General features: G+C 37.2%; 1 protein-coding gene across 2 annotated transcripts in view; it reads right to left on the bottom strand.

Moving 5' to 3' along the window:
- The window catches only part of CTNND2 (catenin delta 2), a 396,723-nt gene that overhangs the window by 239,350 nt on the left and 142,042 nt on the right, over positions 1-15,331 (bottom strand). The window lies entirely within an intron of this gene.

The following is a 15,331-nucleotide window of genomic DNA, read 5'->3' as shown; positions in this document are numbered from 1 at the left end:
CAGCTAGAAGCAATGTACCAATGCAGACAAGCATAAGTGATCAGTTGGTCTACACAGGGAGGATCAACAGGCACCTAACATCAGGGAGCTGGAAGATGCCTCTAAAGCTAGGGTTCTTGGGTACATGGAGACACCGATGTGATATGTCTGTGCATGAGGTATAGATAAAACAACATTGGCAGTGGAGATGGCAGGAAGTGCACACAGTTATAGCTACGTTATAACAGTACCTACAGTGGATATAAAAAGTGTACCCACCCCTGTTAAAATGCCAGGTTCTTGTGATTTTAACCAATTAATGACAAAGCCCGTACATGTACGGGCTCAAAATGCTTTGTTTTCAATGGGTTTAGGGACCGCCCATTGTACTTAAGGGGTTAAAGAATGAGACAAAGATAAATCATGTCAGAACTTTAATCTGACCTATAACGTTAACAATTCAATTGCAAAACCAACTGAAATCTTTGAGGGGGGGGGCTCACAATAACCTGGTTGCATAAGTGTGCACACCTTTAAATTAATACTTTGTTGAAGCACCTTTTGATTTTCTTACAGCAATCAGTCTTTTTGGGTAAGAGTCTATTAGCACGGTATAGCTTGAGGTGGCAATATTTGCCCACTCTTCTTTGCAAAAGCGCTCCAAATCTGTCAGATTCCGAGGACATCTCCTGTGCACAGCCCTCTTCAGATCACCCCACAGATGTTCAATTGGATTCAGGTCTGGGCTCTGGCTGGGCCATTCCAATATGTTAATCTTCTTCTGGTGAAGCCATACTTTTGTGGATTTGGATGTGAGCTATGGGTCGTCGTCATGCTGAAAGGCAAACTTCCTCTTCAGCTTCCTAACGGACGCCTGAAGGTTTTGTGCCAAAGTTGCCTGGTATTTGGAACTGTTCATAATTCCCTCCACTCTGACTAAGGCTCCGGTTCCAGCTGAAGAAAAACAGCCCCAAAGCATGATGCAGCCACCACCATGCTTCACTGTGGGTGATGTGCATGTTGTTTTTGCGCCAAACATACCTGGAATTATGGCCAAAAAGTTCAACCTTGGTTTCATCAGACCATAACACACTTTCCTGCACGCTTTTTTCTTTTGCAAACTTCAGATGTTTGTTTCTGCTTGGATGTTTTTCTTTCTAAGAAAATGCTTCCGTCTTACCACCCTACCCCAGAGCCCATTCATATGAAGACTACAGATGATTGTTGTCACATGTAGCACACAGCCAGTACTTGCAGTTCCTTTAGTGTTGCAGTAGGCCTCTTGTAAGCCTCCTTGACCAGTTTTCTTTTCATCAATTTTGGAGGGACGTCCAGTTCTTTGTGTTGTGCCTTATTGTCTACGCTTGATGATGACTGTCTTCACTGTGTTCCATGGTATATCTAATGCTTTGGAAATTATTTTGTACCCTTCTCCTGACTGATATCTTTCAACAATGAGATCCCTCTGATGCTTTGGAAGCTCTCTGCAGACCATGGCTTTTGCTCTGAGATGCAACTAAGCAAATGCCAGGTAAATCCTACTAGAGTAGCTGAACTTTATTTGTGATTAATCAGTCACTTTAAATGATGGCAGGTGTGTAATGACTTCTATTAAACATGGGTTTGAATGTGATTGGTTAATTCTGAACACAGCCACATCCCCAGTTATAAGAGGGTGTGTACACTTATGCAACCAGGTTATTGTGAGTTTTTTTTCCCCCTCAAAGATTTCAGCTTGCTTTGCAATTGAATTGTTCATGTTATAGGTCACATTAAAGGTGGAAAAAGTTCTGACATGATTTATCTTTGTCTCATTCTTTAAAATCACATGAACCTGGCATTTTAACAGGGGTGTGTAGACTTTTTATATCCACTGTATGAACACAAACATGCTTAGTGCGCACCTTGTATATTAAAACATTTCTCACAAAGAAACTAAGAAGGAGAAGTTATTGAGCATCAGAAAAGTGGGAATCCTCAAACTATAAGCAATTAAGTATATTAAAATTAAGAACAGAGAACTAATGTTCTGTCTGCAGTACTGTTACTCCATAAATTCCATCACACTAATAAAGATTAAATCATGGAGAACAATTTGAGACATTAATGGTGGTGTAGTTCTGACCAATATATTTAGGTACATACATTTTCTAACAGCTGGGTAGCTTTTTCTCCATATTCTCTGGGGTACGGATAATTATCATACCATGTTGATGCATCAAGCCTTTTTGAAGGAAGGATGCAAGGAACAGGAATAATTACTTATAACCCAGAATACAGTACATCTAAAGTATTAAGTAAAGGCAGAAATGTGAAGACAGTTGTACTATAACTAGTATATTAGACAATGATTAGTATATTTTACTAGTAGGGCACCTTGTTTAACCCTCATGTGACACTGTCAACTCTCCTTCAGCTTCAAGCAACATTAAAAAACATGTCAAGCTGATTTACTATCCTTACTAGTAAGAAATGTTCTTAATGGTCAATTAAAATTGTATCATTAGCAGTAATTTCACACTCTGTACTATAGTAATTAACTGTGCTGTTAATTATGTTTTTTCTCTTTTTCTTATTCTTGAAAAGGCAAAATTATTTTTAATACTTAAAAAAGTATTATAAAAGCTATTCTACTTGTTAAAGTAAATCCAATATCAAAACCCAATACAGATTCCTGAAGCAATATATCACATTGCGTTCTTTTCTATGCACTTATGGTTTTAATATATGTTTGTCAAATCTTATTGTTTATCATTTAGCAAAGAATCTATGGTGGTGATGAAGAAAAATGTGCATGACAAACGTAGAGCCTAAAATCATAATTAGGGCGTAAACCAAAAGGCACCCCAGGCAAAAAATCTCTGAGGTCTTTGTGTATACAAATATTTGTATATGAGATGTGCCATTTGATTTGGGTTGTTTGCATACACTTTCATTTACCAATCTACTTTTTGGGTGCTAGACTTACTGCTGACTAGCTTACCCATCAAATGATTAAAATGTATGCTCATAAATTATCAGATCAGATGTAAGTATACCAATGAATACTTCTCACACTTGAAGTGCATACTGCATAGGTGCCTTCAACCATATTTTGGAAACCTATTTTGGATTATCTATAACCATACCTGGGAACTCTTCGGGTTCCCGCTGACATGCCCCCTTCATCATCGGGAACGCCCACTGACGTCATCGGGAATGCCCCCAACGACAGCGGGACCTCCCACTGACGTCAGGGGGACCGCCCACTGATGTCACGGGACCGCCCCCTGACGTCAGTGGGCAGTTCTGGCCGGGTCCCGCAAGGGAAGGCTCCGGGTAGCCGGAGCCCAGAAGTTCCCAGGTATGCCCATAACACATCCTACACCTCTAAAAAATCCTGTGTGCTATCTTAAGAAGGCACCGTCATGGACGTCAGCAAGTATTACAGCATTGCACCTGCTATCTTCTTCTTCCATTCCACTAATTAAGTCTAACAGTTCAAGCATTGGGGTTTACATTTTTGTTTAATCTTTCTGGAGGCATGTTAATCCACCTCAATGTCTATCCTAATCATGTCAGTAACTCAATGCTACATTTGAAAGCCTTGATGATCAGTTTCAAAGGTATTACAATTTTGTTGGAATCGGCTAAATGTAAGGTCTTCCTCTAGACTAATCTAGTTGGATTAATCCCCAAAAGTGACTGGAAACAATGTTTGTTTATAGTTCTTTATAACTTTTGTTATACACGCTGAAATTTAGATCTCGGGACATTTTTTTTGGGGGGGTGTTTCTAACATGATGCACCCCTAGCAAATTTATGGGGTATTCATCAAAATCCTCTCATATGCATCCCCTCCTGTTTCACGAGGGGTGTTATGGTTCAATGGGAGCACTTTCTTGCCACTGATTTCAAGAAGCCAATCAGTAACGCCAAACTTTACAGAGAGTGTGGTCTGCTGCCGCTCTGGAGCTTCTACTGTGTATGCATTTTTATATGCAGTACTATATGCATTTTTGTTAAGGATGCTGTCCTTTCAAATGAGGAATACAGTGTTAAAAAAGGTAGGTAAAATTATAAAATAGATGTTTTTTTATGGTATGGGACAACATTACGGCCTGTTATTTATGTAAATAATTGCAGAAATATCCTTCTTTGTTGTATTGTCCTCATTATTTACTTTTGTTACTCTGAGAATATGTGTAAAGTTTACCTATTGATGTTGTCTATGCACATAAAGAAAAAATGTTTATGTACATTTTATATTATTATTATATCTAATGTCAATATTAGAAGGTACACATGTTAAAACTACTTCCATTTTGCATGAACAATCATATTTACTACTGTAAATCATAAGTGTATATTTCTAGCCGTATATATTTCTAGCTGTCTCTAATTCCCCTAAACTACAATTACCAGGAGATAGTGTTTTTTTCCTATTTTTAGATTTTTTTTTTATACACCAGACAATCTATTCATAAACACAAGTAACAAGTAACAAATCATTAGCCACAACATAAAATTGGCTTTTGCACAATGACTAATGTACATGCCAGCATCCACAAATGCAAATCGCAAAGCTTGAAAAGTGTGAATACTGGCAATATTGGCGCACCAACAACACATTTGGTAGCAGTGATATGTGACAGACTTTTTCTTCATATTTTGCAAGCTGCAATATTAGTCAAAATAGGACACAGGAATACAGTAGAATTCAGTACGATTCTTTCTGGCCTGAGTCACAGATTAGTTGGCAATAATAGTTTTCAAAATGACAGCCAGCAGAAGTTTACAGAAGAATATAACCTACCGGAGAACAAAGAAATGAGTTTAATTTGTGCTGAACTAATTTAAACTATGAATAAAGGATAAGACTACCATCTATAGCATATTCATTTAATTAATCTTCTGGACGGTAATTAAAATGTGACAATTTTTTGTGACAGCTCGGTATAAAATAAAGTACCACGATCCGGCCTTATAGTAAATTTACTTAAAGCGTAGTTCATTTTCTAAGCCCCATAACATATACCAAGTAGTCTGTGTGTTATTACAATATATAATGGTATAAAAAAAAAACATATTACAGTGTTTCTACTTCCTGTGCGACCACTGTACATGGACCCCTGATCGGGCTTATTAGGAACTCATTTAAGATGCTATTTTGAGAACACAACAACTTTGTTTGCAAAATGTAAATGAGTTTTTGCTCAGTTTGCCTGAGCTGAAAGCATTCTTAATGTACTGTATAATTTATAACGCTATTGAGTTTCATGGAACACTGAATTGGTTAACATAGTTAGTTTTATTTAGTAATACAGGAGTTTGGAATGAAAGGGGGAGAAAACAGAATACAGAATGGTTATAATTATCAAAAAACAGATTATATAACTTAAAACAATGTTGCTGCCATTCCTATTGTATGCATGTATGCACCATAACAGAAGTTGCTTAAACCTAATTTCCAGAAAATAGAATGCTTTGAACACATAATAAAGCATTTTACGATACCAGTGAAGTACAACTGTTTGAGGTTACAATTATCTGTTTTTATTATCCTTTTTTTTCTTATTAAGATGCATGAGCATCTGTTTAAGCAGCATATAGAGGAGGACATTGGTGAAACTGACTGCAAATTGAATTACTTCTGTAGCTGTGAGGATTTTACTCAAAACATATGCTTACCAAACATGCATCAAAGAAACAGATTTAAAGCAGAAATAAAAAGAGATGTAAAAATATTATGACAAGCTGTGTGGGAATTAACATAGTTGCATAGCTAGATCGATCGATACGCACCCAGACACACATCTTTTTTATAATTAGACTTTACCTTTGATGAACACTTTCATACATGGGTAAGGCACGGTCCGTTAGAAGAGAAGGGATACACAAGATACTTTTCCCTCCTATCCACAACATTTTCCCAGGAATCATGTATCCAAAGCTCCGACATGACATGTAATTTTAATCATTTTGAAAAATAGCAAAGCCCACAGTGAAGATGTAGATAAAATTAATTACCATCCGATTCCAATATTTATTTCTAAAGAAAGCGGGAGTGTAAAGAAGGGCAACAACCACCAGATATCCACTGAAGACACCACAAGCCAAGTGCTTACAGTCTTAATTCAGAAAAGAATAGAGTTCAGCCAGGCACAAAGGTCTCCATGGCAACAGGGAAGTTAGACCCCCATTGGTATTATTTATGCAACATTTCATCACAAATAGATCCTCCCACTAGTCTGACTGCTATATTCTTCAATCTCCCTGTCTCTCCCTCCAGACCTAGGCTGTCACACTCTTTCCCAGTTTCTTTTTAGTTATTTTCAGAACACAATGTATAAAACCACGCACTGCAGTCTGAACACCGTTATACATTTTGGTGTATACATGTGTAGATGATCTACATTCAATACTCCAATTATATATTCCACCTTGAGGAAGCAGCTTTTAAATTGTCAGGTTATGTTATTGCAACACTTTATAGTACTACAAACTGATATGTTAGTGCTGTTATGACTGCAAACTTTTGATCTAAATCTTAACATTATATGTGTACAAAATCAGAGCCAGAGAAATGTAATAACTATATTTTAGCATCTACATATGCACATATACATGTTTATTATTATTATTATTATTATTATCATGATCACAGAAGTTAACAACCTGAATATTTCCAGATACTGGATTCTGCACAACATAAAATATGGTAATAAAATATACATAATATGATCCTCTACTGTGCACAGCACCTGCATAATATACACAGCAGGGTACCCTAGGTATATGTTTCTCATTTTCTAAAGTTCACTTTTGAATACAAGATGTTTTAGCACCAGTGATAAAAAAAACTGCATTTGCATGTCCACCACCCCTTCTTATCGCTGATATCCCATGTGTTTTAAGGATTTCTACATGCTAATGGCAACATGTGAATCTGCAGCTTGGTTCCAGAGAGTGACTGGTATCATTCATCTGCATGAGGGACACATACCAACCAAATTTATAATGCCATGTGTACCTTCATCCAAACTCTATGGACCTTGATGTCGGGGGCCTTTAAAGAGGGCTATAAATGAAAAAAAATATTTGTGAGGCTACCCAGTACTCCTTGGCAAAAATATTCAGACCTTAGTAATGCCCGGATCCTTTTTGTTCAATGATGATTTTTCTTTACAAATGGAGGGGACAGCAATGGGTTTGCTCCCAGTTATGTCAATATGTTTATGGGCAAGTGGGAGGATGGGCCAGTTGCCCTGTGGAAGTAAATCTGGTGCTCTGGAAACGTTACATTGCCAACTGCCTCTTCATTGAGAATTGTTTAGATACATTTATCAAGTACCTTAATAATAGGTTATAATAGGTTAATAGGTTAAGCCTGGCCACTGGGAAAGCAAAGTAGGCCCTTTTCCCACTGGTCGCTATGTCAGCATCACTGGATATCCATATATGGAGGGTCGGGTAGCTCCTCATGTGACTGGCCCCTGAGTTAAAGGGATTCAGAGGGGCATTGCCTGTTATCCAGCTTCTTTCATGGCAAGCTGATTGGTCACCTCTTGCCACTCCTGTGTGCTGATTGGGACTCCGATATTTTGTAGGTGTCTGAGATTCAAATCCAAATAACAAATATATGTTCTGTATGTTTCCTTTATAAAGCGTCCCTCTCTGTTTAACCAATAAGACTGATGTTGTCCATTATATTGGGGAATAATACAAAGGGACAACGCACAAAGCCCAAAAGAGCTTACTAGTAATCCAAGGACCAGCAAGGATTTCGGCACTGACGGCCAAGGAAAACTCAAAATCTATGCAAGTGATGATAAAATACAGACTTATCCTTCTAGAAAGACAGTAGACAGTCACCACTTACAACCATTGCTGAAAAATATTCCAACAGTTTTGCTGCTTAAGAAGAATTTGCTCCGAACAAAAAATATTCGAGAAACAGACCACACAGGGGAGGAATGATTTCGAACAAAAGGGGTATAGAAGAGATTTGTGTACATTATAACCACTAGGACTGAATATTGACTTTGATTTATAAGCGTTTTTAGATGAATAACTGATTACTTGGGTATTCACATACCCTTTAAAAACATATTATCCCCTTATTATGACTTTTTATTATGATGGCAATATCTAGATGGTGGTGAATAAAGAGTAGAACTAATCCTCATATATGAACACATACCTAGTTCATATGTATCTTACAATTCGGGTAATTCCCTCATTTTTCCTCTTGGGTTTATCAGGATTTATCAGTATCCTAGATACTATTTTGGGTATGGTAATTATATTTGTCCGTAAGATAGCTCACTTAATCAATGATTTCATCTGAATGTTATAGTATATATATTTATATATATCATGAGAATACCTCTTAAGTATCTCAAACCATTTTTGGATATTTTTTTATATATCATATATATAACCTCTTAAGGACCAGGCTGTTTTTTTAATCTTTTGTACTCTTCGTGGGCGAGGCTGTTGCTTGTGTTTAGCTATATTTTCTCTCTTATTATATTGTTTATTTCAGAAGAAGGGTTTTCTTCAAATACCATTGTTGATCATATAATCTAACTTCCTCTAAAAAAAAATAATACAATATGGTGAAAACTTGAAAAAAAGCACCTTTTCTCACTTTATTTCAATGCCTGGCATATCATTGGTCGTGACGTGCCTGGCACAAATCCCATTATGCCCCTGACAAAGTGAGCCTGACTCACTAAACATGTATGGAGGAAATGTATTGAAACCTCCAGACATACAGCTACCGGAGAGCAACTCTGTGCACATGTCAGGGCTTGGGTAAGCAGGTCAGGTAGGAGGCCAGTTGCAGGAGAAATCAGATGCTCAGTTTGTACCCCATGATGCATCATTACCAGAAGGAAGGTACAGACAGGCAAAATGAAACACAGCAGGCTGAATCTTAATATGAGACGGTCTGTATTGTAGAAGCTGGCCATACAGGTAAGTACAGGCTGTAGACACGACTAAATAGGCAACAGGCACAAAGGCAGATGTACAGCACGATATCCCCCTAGCAGGCCACAAGATAGTACTAGGATGCTGTAGCTGGATTGGCAGGGCACACGGCTGGAATATGGCTGGAAGCTCTCAGGCAGGGCACATGGCTGAAAGTCCTCAGGCGGGGCACACAGCAGGTAGCCCTCAGAAAGTCGATATCAATGCCAAATCGGAATCCAGTAGCAGAGTCAGAACAAGCCGGGTCAGCACAGGCAGTAAAAGAGCCAAATCAGGAACCAAGAAACGAAGTCAAAAGCAACAGGTAAATCAGAAATGCTGCTAGCAGGAGAACAGGGCCAGGCAATAGGCATATAAACTACAATGCAAAGGTCCAAGATGGTGGAATAAGCAAGTATTTAAGGGGCAAGGCTGCACAGATGAGCAGATGCAGCTTAGTCAGGTCGTTAGCATACATGGTACTGTGATTTCACAGGTGACCTCTACAGAGTCCGGGCTGACATGGTGGAACCCTGACAGCACAGAATTTAAGATCTACATCTTCTGTTTCCAGCGGGCAGAAAGAAGGCAACAGGTGTGAGTAGCGGTGAGCAGTATCAGAGCAGGAGATATATATCGATTTTAATGCGCTTTGAACATTTTTACTTTATGTGAATCTGACTATTAAAGTGTGCACAGGAAGCACTTTTTTACAGTATATACTATAGACATTTTCGTTAGGAGTATGGAATTATGAGATTATACCTTGCATATGATCATCAGCATTTATTGTAGATTTGATGCACTGCCTTACAACCTAATCAGGGTGTACTGACTATTTTGTGCATGTAGGTGGTTTCTAGCAACACCTTTTCATCTGTTTTTCATTTATTTATGTTGTATGACTTTGTTTTTCCTCTCAGCTGACATGTTTTTTTCTCCACTCTTGGTTTAACCTGGTATTTATTTCATGGAGCTATCCCTATTTAAGAACTACTACATATTTGGTATTTGTAATTTATCAAATAAGGAATAATTGTACAGATTTTAAATGCATGACATGTTTCCTGTCTCAAAGTTATCCAGGTAAAAAACAGTTATGTAGGTTAATATAGCATGCTGAACATGCAAAACATAATATGCTGTAAAATGTTTTGTGATATACCTCTATTTGTCTGTCAAAGACCGTTATAAATAAATAGGTCATGGGGTGGTGGTCTAATGAGTTGAGCCTTCTTCCATTGCAGTAATATCACCCCAGGAGGTAGTTAATTACACATTACTCAAAGAGTCTTTCCTTTCAAACAGTCAGTGCCTGCTTATGATATACCTCTGATTCATCCTAGCACCAATATTAATTTTAATGATGCAAGGTTAAAATTAAAGTTTTGGAAAACAATAACTATATTTTTTAGCAAATATATAACAAAATATATCTAGTTTTTGTACACATTATTAGAGCATTATTTTAGAATATGTTATTTAAGTCCTATAAAGCCTATCTTTTAAGCCCTTATTTAATCCTTATGTAACAATCAAGCCCCTGGTGTGTCAATACACAGCACTGCACACCTTTAAGAGACAGAGCACTGGGATATGATATGTTTAAGACTCGGGGTACCCAGATATGATGTCAGACCTAGGGCAGTACTTAAAGTAAATACACTGCTGATCATGGTACTTTGACATCAGGATGGTGGCTTAAAACGAGATGGAGAATTCCTTTAAGGATACTACAGTTTATCAGTAATGTAAATTCCACTACTTTCCCTGCTTATATAGATTATATTACAGTACATTTTATTTGTAGATTACAGTTCTTGGAAGTGTACAAAAACATTTAAGTGGCTATTTTTATTTGATTTTTTTATTGTTTTTTTGTCTCTTTTTTTCATAACCTCTAGGTCTAATCTTTACCAAAGATTGAAAGAAATATGTAGTAGCATAAACCATCAGCTCATAATTTATAATATCCCTTGCAAAGTAGGCACTTGCACTTTGCAGGCTGGACCCTGTTTACTACACCTGTGAAATGAAAAGGTAATATCAATTACCTTAGTACACGAAATTTCGTTCACATTTTACTATTATTGTAAAATATCTTGCAAATAAATTAACCTACAGAGATTTGAATCAGCAGAAAATGTCAGGCAAACAGACACATGATAATAATTACATAAAATCAATTAAAATGGGATTTTTTGTTATTTGATAAATCTGCAGTGATTATTTTCCAGCTGCTACAACACAGGAGCATTTGTTAACGGAATATCTACTTAAAGTACAGTACTACCATACTATGTATGTTGTTAAATATGTAATTTGTGAATAGTAGGTGTGGTCAGTAATTTGGACTGATTTTTTTTTAATTATCTCTTGATAGCAATCACTATTGTGTTTGTTTTGTAACTCTGCTGCAGTTAGTTTCCATTCTGGAAACTAAAGTAAAGGAGGTTTACTGAAAAGAAAAAAATGAAATCAAAATGTTCAGTGCTAAAGTTAGTATAAATAGAATGGAAAATTCCTTTAGGCTAGATTTCCACTTGGTTTTTTTTTGCTAAAAACGCCCATAAAAACGCCAATAGCGCCACCTGGCGTTTTTTTAGTGAAAAACGGCTGCAGCCAGATGTTAGCTGTAATTCAATAGGAAATCGCAAAATGCCATATCCACTTGGCGTTTTTCTGTTTGGCGTTTTTTCAGTCCTCTTTGGCGTTTTTCTGCTTTTTTGGGCTCTGTGGCAGTTTTTCAGAATCGCAGCATGTTGACACTCTGGCGTTTTTTGCAAGAAATCTTGGCGTTTTTCTCCAATAGAAGTCTATGGGAGAGAAAAAAACGCCATGAAAAAGCCATGTGGGTTTATTGCCTTGGCGTTTTTTATGGCGTTTTTTCCACAGTTACAATGCAGAGGATGGACCCAGTATCTGTGTGTCCTACGAGAAATAGGCTGAAAACAAACAGTTTCACACAAAACAAAGTCCTGGACTGGTTCATATTGAATTTTACACCATTTGGAACAAACATGCCATTACAAACAAACATACACAACGCATCAACTGGATCCTGCGTGCCAAAAGCAACAGCAAACAATTTGCACCATCATTTGGGGCCAATCTTCCCAGAGGAGCAGACATTCGGAATAAAGCATGCCTTACAAACCACAGAAAAGAGACAAAAGGGTCTACCAAGTAAATGACATCAGGAGAGGGCAGATACTTGCCATTTATCCTAATCCCTTTTAGCTGGGTGAAACTTCTAACTTGTAAAGGCTGGAAAAACTGCCTAAGGTCAAAAAAAGCAATTTCCACAGAAAGGCTAAAACGCCAGAAAAAACTCCAGAAAAAACGCCAAAACACAGGTAAATGCAGCGGCAGTTTTCTTGGCGTTTTTCATCAAGAAAAAAACGCAGGACAAAAACCCAAGTGGAAACCTAGCCTTATTAAGTAAAAAAAAAACCCATGATAATATTACTGCATTCTAAAAAGAAAAAAATATCTATGTAGAAGTCTGTAATCAGGATTAGATTCAAATGGGGGGGGGGGTAATTTGTGTAGTGTGCAGAAGTCAAGGACTTTTTATACTTTTTAATCAAGTGTCAAGGGGAAAACACATTGTTATCAGAACAAACAGTACTCTGTACTGTTACTTCATTTTTGTGCTGTACTATATTTATAGTCACAATATGTATAGCTGCCAATGTATGCAGTCCAAGTGGATAATGGTCATATAATGATCAATAGTACTCTTTGACATAAAGGCTGTTTGCCCCTTGTTAATAATAAGGGTAGTTTTATAGAATAGATGATTGTGAAAATCAGAGTCCATTAATTCATATTCACTATAGGTACATGCTGTTCCTTGATGGTCAAAATGTTTGATTGTTATCTGATTCTGTGGTTATAGTAAACAGATGCGAAGAAAGAAAAGGGTCATTATAAACTAGGACTTGCAGCTTTGGAAAATCAATAAACATCAATTTTGCCTGCAGACCTCTACAGCACAGGGATTGGCCTTCTCACAGAAATCATTTCACACCACTTTTTCTTTCTTTTTTAGCTTTAATCAGTTAGATAATGACAGTAAACCAAAACCACTGGAGGTGTATGTCAGAGATATCAACTATCTCACATTTTAATGTTTGACATTGACATAAAAGTTGGCTACAGGGGGTAACTGAAGTGCCCGGTGGAGTCACATAACATGCATTATGTGGCCCTGTGGTAGTAGGTGGCAGCAGCATGGCAGGTCACACAGAGAGTGCAAGCTGCAATCAAAACAGTGCTTTACACAAGGTAAGAGGGAGTGTGTCTCTGTGTGTGTAAGTGTATGGTTTTGGAGAGTGTGTGCAAGTGCATGGTAGTAGAGTGAGTGTGTGTTACTGTATGATGTTAGCATGTGTATGAGTGTATGGTGTTAGCGTGACTGTGTGTTACTGTATGGCGGTAGAATGTGTCTAATGTCCCTGACCACCCATTATGAAGAAGAATACATATTAAAGTACTATGTTAGTACTTTAATAAGCATTCTTCTAGAATTAAAAAGGAAAACTAAGCTACTTATCAGACACAGAAGAGCTGACCTGCTGCGACAGTTGCCCTCCTCCTCATTGCTGTGACTATTCTTGCCACTATTCTGCTGTTTGAAGCAGTCAATCAGTTGCATTAAAGTGCTCTCATTGAAGTCAGTGGGGGTGCATTCCATCTTTACACGTATTCCTCTGAGCCAGTGCTGGAGTTGACTGGAAGCAAGTGTATCATGTGCGTACAGATGTGTTCAGAAGCTGGGGGGCAAATGTGCTTGGGGGAATTGTGCAGACTAACGGAACAATCTTCCCCTAAATATACGTAACTTTATGTCCCGAAAGAACATCCGTTAAGGACAAGGGATATGATATTATTCTGTTTTGGTGCAGCAGGGAGTAATCCCAACTGTTACATGGGAGATTAGGCTGTCCATTCTCTGGTCTTCTCTTTGTCAAGCAGAGCCACCATTGCTGGCTCTGATCTGACAGAGCCTGTGTAACAGTGCCCAATGTGAGTGGTCTTTCAATTACATTCTTTGCATGCCTGAATAGAGATTACCTTCCTGTGATGTATATGATGTCAAATCCTAGTGTTCAGCACAGAGGACAGCAGCTGTGGGGGTTGCTCACCAGCTAGTTCAGAACTAGCCATGATGTTTAGTTACAAACTCATCCCTTTCATTGCAAAAGAAAGAATCGGTATAAAAGGAATTGTAGCTCAACAATAGCTGAAAACATTTAAGTTGACTACCCCACTTACATAAGCTATGACTTGGTGACAATGAAAGGCAGACCACATGCTACTACAATTCAAACGGCACTTTCACTTATTTGTTCACAAAACAACATTACAATTATGATAACTGCCCTGGAATGACATAATATTATATAAATAAATTTTGCATCTTATATTGGATTAATTGTATGCGAGGTGGCCAAGTTTAGTAAGAAAATAAATAAATTATATACATATATATGTATATATATATATATATATATATATATATGTGTGTGTGTGTGTGTGTTATATATATATGTGTTGTATTGTAAATACATGCAATTAATAATAAATGCTTGAAACCCATGTGAAATAGTTCCAGAACTAACTAAATAAAGCATTTTATTATTTACCATACAACAGTGAAATTATCTTGGTTTTCTGTTTAAAAGAAATGTACAAGGAAGTCCACCCCCCTTCAAACATGATAGATCATATGTCCACTTGTAAGAATCCATGTAGGTACATGTTAGCTTTGCATGACAATAATGTAAATAACTCTATCTTATATTTACATGATAATCGTTGGTAAATCAAAGTGGACAGATCTTTTTCCGCCCATTTCAAAATAATGTATTGTATTTGGGCTGAGCGATGCTGTAAATATTTACACAACCATGTTGACACTTTGATTAACATTCATTAGCTGCAGTGTGGGATAGCTGTTTCTTTTCAACACAATACACTCTGTTTGCTATCATATTATGTATACATTATGCCACTGACCTACTTTCTGCAACAAAAAACACAAATAATATTTCAGTTATAATTTTCTTTACATTATCTAATGTTTTCCCAAATGTTATATTTTACAGTTCACTTCACTAAATAAACAATTGAAGACATCAATCAAAACTTTCTGATATCCATATTTGGTTGATTACTCCTCTGCATCAAAAACAGTCTACTGCCCCATGCAGACTACTCAACAAAAGCAAATTACTTTAATACGTGTTTAACCTGTAGGAGAAACTGTGCAAGAAAGCACCCCCAATGAAATCAATAGGAAAACTTTCTGAGCATAAAAAAAAGGAGGAACATATGAATATTTAAAAGGGGCCAAACTGATATCATATGCATTTTTCTCCATTTTTCCTAA

The sequence above is a fragment of the Spea bombifrons genome, chromosome 5 (genome assembly GCF_027358695.1).
Source record: "Spea bombifrons isolate aSpeBom1 chromosome 5, aSpeBom1.2.pri, whole genome shotgun sequence".
NCBI lineage: Eukaryota > Metazoa > Chordata > Amphibia > Anura > Pelobatidae > Spea > Spea bombifrons.
Note: the sequence above shows the minus strand (reverse complement) of the source record. Positions and strands in the feature narration are given on the sequence as shown.